The sequence below is a fragment of the Hordeum vulgare genome, chromosome 3H, assembly GCF_904849725.1.
Source record: "Hordeum vulgare subsp. vulgare chromosome 3H, MorexV3_pseudomolecules_assembly, whole genome shotgun sequence".
NCBI classification, from domain to species: Eukaryota; Viridiplantae; Streptophyta; class Magnoliopsida; order Poales; family Poaceae; genus Hordeum; species Hordeum vulgare.
The window spans coordinates 195432766-195438909 of record NC_058520.1 but is presented as its reverse complement, the minus strand read 5'-3'; positions in this window follow the sequence as shown (position 1 = coordinate 195438909).

The window sequence follows — 6144 nt, the reverse complement described above, 5'->3', positions numbered from 1 at the left end:
TTCGTCACTCCCGGTACACTGTCGGCAATGCCCGAAAACTTTCCGGAATCCAAACACCAACTTACTGTATATCAATCTTCGTTTCCGGACCATTCCAGAAACCCTCGTGACGTATGTGATCTCATCCGGGACTTCTAACAACCTTCGGTTACCAACACATATAACTCAACTATACTAAAACATGAGCGAACCTTAAGTGTGCAGACCATGCGGGTTCGAGAACTATGTAGACATGTCCCGAGACACTTCTTGGTCAATATCCAATAGGAGGACCTAGATGCCCATATTGGATCCTACATATTCTAAGAAGATATTATCGATTGAACCTCTACGCCAAGGATTCACATAATCCCGTATAACATCCCCTTTGTCCTTTGGTATGTTACTTGCCCGAGATTTGATCGTCGGTATCCCTATACCTATTTTAATCTCGTTACCAGCAAGTCTCTTTACTCGTTCTGTAATACAAGATCCTGTGACTCACACTTGGGTCACATTGCTTGCAAGGCTTGTGTGTGATGTTGTATTACCGAGTGGGCCCCGAGATACCTCTCCGTCACATGGAGTGACAAATCCCAGTTTTGATCCATGCTAACTCAACGGACACCTTTGGAGATACCTGTAGAGCACCTTTATAGTCACCCAGTAACGTTGTGACGTTTGATACACAAAAGGCATTCCTCCGGTGTCAGTGAGTTACATGATCTCATGCTCATAGGAACGAATACTTGACACGCCGAAAACAATAGCAATAAAATGACACGATCACATGCTACGTTCATAGTTTGGGTCTTGTCCATCACATGATTCTCCTAATGATGTGATCTCGTTATCAAGTGACAACACTTATCTATGGTTAGGAAACCTTGACCATCTTTGATCAACAAGCTAGTCAACTAGAGGCTTACTAGGGACAGTGTTTTGTCTATGTATCCGCACATGTATTCGCGTTTCCAATCAATACAATTATAGCATGGATAATAGATGATTATCATGAACAAACAAATATAATAATAACTAATTTATTATTGCCTCTAGGGGATATTTCCAAAAGTCTCCCACTTGCACTAGAGTCAATAACTAGTTCACGTCACCATGTGATTTTAACGAATCCAACACCCATACAGTTATGGGGTTTGATCACGTCTTGCTCATGAGAGAGGTTTTAGTCAACGGTTCTGAATCTTTGAGATCCGTGTGTGCTTTACAAATCTTTATGTCATCTTATAGATGCTTCTACTACGTGCTATTCGGAAATACTCCAAATATCTACTCTACTATACGAATCCATTTTAGTACTCAGAGTTATTTGGATTAGTGTCAAAGCTTGCATCGGCGTAACCCTTTACAACGAAATCTTTAATCACCTCCATAATCGAGAAAAATTCCTTAGTCCACTAGTTACTAAAGATAACTTTGACCGCTGTTTTAGTGATTCAATCTTGGATCACCTTTTGTACCCCTTGACAGACTCATGGCAAGGCACACATAAGGTGCGGTACACAGCTTGGCATACTTTAGATCCTACAACTAAGGCATAGGGGACGACCTTCGTCCTTTCTCTTTCTTCTGCGGTGGTCGGGCTTTGAGTCTTACTCAAATTCACACCTTACAACACACCAAGAACTCCTTCTTTGCTTATCTATTTTGAACTCCTTCAAAAACTTGTCAAGGTATGCATTTCATTGAAAGTTCTATTAAGAATTTTGATCTATCTATATAGGTCTTGAAGCTCAATGTTCAAGTAGCTCTATCCAGGTTTTCCTTTGAAAAACTCCTTTCAAACAATCCTTTATGCTTCACAGAAATTCTAAATTACTTCCGATCTACAATATATCAACCACATATACTTATCAGAAATTCTATAGTGCTCCCACTCACTTGTTTGGAAATACAAGTTTCTCATAAACCTTGTACAAACCCAAAAGCTTTGATCATCTCATCAAAGCGTATATTCCAACTCCGAGATGCTTGCACCAGTCCATAGAAGGATCGCTAGAGCTTTCATACTTGTTAGCATCCTTAGGATTGACAAAACCTTGTGGTTGTATCACATACAACCTTTCCTCAACGAAACCGTCAAGGAAACAATGTTTTGAAATCCTATGTGCAATATTTCACAAACAATGCAGCAATTGCTAACATAATTCAAACAGATTTTTAGCATCGCTACGAGTGAGAAAGTATCATCATAGACAACTCTTTGAACTTGTCGGAAACATCTTTTGCGATAAGTCGAGCTTTTCTTAATGGTGACTTTTTACCATCATCGTATGACTTCCCTTTAAAGATCCATCTTTACTTAACAGTCCTACGACCATCAAGTAGTTCTTCCAAAGTCTACACTTTGTTTTCATACATGGATCCTCTCTCGGATTTCATGGCCTCCAACCATTGGTCGGAATCCGGGCCCACCATCGCTTCTCCATAGCTCGTAGGTTCATTGTTGTTCAATAACATGACCTCCAAGACAAGGTTATTGTACCACTCTGTAGTAGTACGCGACCTTGTCGACCTACGAGGTTTGTAGTAACTTGATCTGAAGCTCAATGATCACCATCATCAGTTTCCACGTCAATTGGTGTAGGCGGCACAGGAACAATTTCCTGCGCCCTGCTACACACTAGTTGAAGTGACGGTTCAATAACCTCATCAAGTTCCACCACCCTCCCACTCAATTCTTTCGAGAGAAACCTTTCCTCGACAAAGGACCCGTTTCTAGAAACAAACACTTTGCTTCCGGATCTGAGATAGGAGATATACCCAACTGTTTTGGATATCCTATAGAGATGCATTTATCCGGTTTGGGTTCGAGCTTATCAGACTGAAACTTTTTCACATAAGCATCGCAGCCCCAAACTTTTAAGAAACGACAGCTTAGGTTTCTCCAAACCATAGTTCATTCTGTGTCATTTTAACGGAAATACGTGGTGCCCTATTTGAGATGAATGCGGTTGTCTCTAATGCATAACCCATAAACGATAGTGGCAATTTGATAAGAGACATCATAGTATGCACCCTATCAAATAGGGCGCGACTATGATGTTCAGACACACCATCACACTATGGTGTTCTAGATGGAATGAATTGCGAAACAATTTTCACATTGTCTTAACTGTGTACCAAAAACTCGCAACTCAGATATTCATCTCAATGATCATATCGTAGACAGTTTATCGTCTTGTCACGACGATATTCACTCTGAAATAGCTTTGAACTTTTCAATATCTCAGACTTGTGCTTCATCAAGTAAATACTCCTATATCTACTCAAATCGTCAGTGAAGTAAGAACATAACGATATCCACTGCGTGCCTCAGCACTCATTGGACTGTACACATCAAAATGCATTGCTTCCAACAAGTTACTTTCTTGTTCCATGTGGTTTGATTTTGCATGTCTCAAGTGATTCAAAATCTAGTGAATCCAAACAATCCATCCGCATAGAGTTTCTTCATGTGTTTATACCAACATGTATGGTTTGCATGTGTCAAACGTTTCAAAAATGAGTGAGTACAAAGATCCATCAGCATGGAGCTCCTTCATGCATTTTACACTAACATGACTCAAGTGGCAGTGCCACAAGTAAGTGGTACTATCATTATTACTTTGTATCTTTTGGCACCAATATTATGAACATGTGTAACACTACGATCGAGATTCAATAAACCATTGAGGGTAATTATTCAAGCAAATAGAATAACTATTATTCTCTTTAAATGAATAATCATATTGCAATAAAGGCGATCCAATCATGTTCATTCTCAATGCAAACACTAAATAACAATTATTTAGGTGTAACACCAATCCCGATGGCAGAGGGAGCGTGCGATGTTTTGATCACATCAACCTTGGAAACTCTTCCAACACGTATCGTCACCTCGCGTTTAGCTAGTCTCCGTTTATTCCGTAGCTTTCATTTTGAGTTACTAATCACTTAGCAACCGAACCGGTATCCAATACCCTCGTGCTACTAGGAGTATTAGTAAAGTACACATCAATATCATGTACATAAAATATACTTTTGTCGACTTTGCCAGCCTTCTTATCTACCAAGTATCTAGGGTAGCTCCGCCTCAGTGACCGTACCCCTCATAATAGAAGCACTTAGTCTCGGGTTTGGGTTCAATCTTGGGTTCCTTTATTAGAGCAGCAACTGGTTTTCCGTTTCATGAAGTATCCATTCTAGCCCTTGCCCTTCTTGAAACTAGTGGTTTTACTAACCATCAACAATTGATGCTCCTTCTTGATTTCTACTTTCGCAGTGTCAAACATTGCAAATCGTTCAAGGATCATCATATCTATAATTGATATGTTATAGTTCATCACGAAGCTCTAGCAGCTTGGTGGCAGTGACTTTGGAAAACCATCACTATCTCATCTGGAATATTAACTCCCACTTGATTCAAGCAATTGTTGTACTCAGACAATCTGAGCACATGCTCAACGATTGAGCTTTTCCCTTTTACTTGGTAGACAAAGAATCTTGTCGGAGGTCTCATACCTCTCAACAAGGGCACGAGCATGAAATCTCAATTTCATCTCTTAGAACATCTCTTATGTTCCATGACGGTTCGAAAACGTCTTCGGCGCCTTGCTTCTAAGCCATTAAGTATTACGCACTGAACTATCACGTCGTCATAAAAAACGTGTATGTTAGACATTCGCAACATCCAAAGACAATGCTCGAGGTGCAGCACACCGAGTGGTGCATTAAGGACATAAGCCTTCTGCGCAGCAATGAGGACAATCCTCAGTTTTACGCACTCAGTGTATAAAGTTGCTACTATCATCTTTCAACTAAATTTTCTCTAGGAACATATAAGAACAGTAGAGCTATAGCGCAAGCTACATCATAATTCATAAAGACCTTTTGATTATGTTCATGATAATTAGTTCAATTAATCATATCACTTAAGAACTCCCACTCAAAAAGTACATCCCTCTAGTCATTTGAGTGGTACGTGATCCAAATCCACTAACTCAAGTCCGATCATCACGTGAGTTGAGAATAGTTTCAGTGGTAAGCATCTCTATGCTAATCATATCAACTATACGATTCATGCTCGACCTTTCGGTCTCATGTGTTCTGAGGCCATCGCTACACATGCTAGGCTCGTCAAGTTTAACCAGAGTGTTCCGCGTGTGCAACTGTTTTGCACCTGTTGTATGTGAACGTTGAGTCTATCACACCCGATCATCACGTGGTGTCTTGAAACGACGAACTGTCGCAATGGTGCATAGTCGAGGAGAACACAATTTCATCTTGAAATTTTAGTGAGGGATCACCTTATAATTCTACCGTCGTTCTAAGCAAGATAAGGTGCATAAAAGGATTAACATCACATGAGTTCATAAGTGAGATGATATGGCCATGATCTTGTGCTTCTTGATCTCCATCACCAAAGCACCGGCATGATCTTCATCGTCACCGGCGCTACACCATGATCTCCATCATCGTGCCGCCATCAAGGTTGTCGTGGTATCTAAGCTATCACTACTAAAGCTACAACCTAGCAATATAGTAAACGCATCTGCAACCACAAACGTTAGTTTAAGGACAACCCTATGGATCCAGCTGGTTGCCGTAGCATCGACGTGCAAGTCGATATTAACTATTACAACATGATCATCTCATACATCCAATATATCTCATCACGTCATTGGCCATATCATATCACATGCAGACCCTGCAAAAACAAGTTAGACGTCCTCTAATTTGTTGTTGCATGTTTTACGTGGCTGCTTTGGGTATCTAGTATGATCACATCTTACTTACGCAAAAACCACAACGGAGATGTGCGAATTGCTATTGAACCTCTCTCCAAGGACCGCCTCGGTCAAAACCAATTCAACTAAAGTTGAAGAAACAGGCACCCGCCAGTCATCTTTATGCAACGAGTTGCATGTTAGTCGATGAAACCAGTCTCGCGTAAGCGTACGAGTAATGTCGGTCCGGGCCGCTTCAATCCAACAATACCGCCGAATCAAGGAAAGACTAAGGAGGGCAGCAAATCGACCATCAACGCCCACAAAACGTTTTGTGTTCTACTCGAGATAACATCTACGCATGAACCTAGCTCATGATGCCACTGTTGGGGAACGTTGCATGGGAAACAAAAAAAATTCCTATGCACACGAAGAC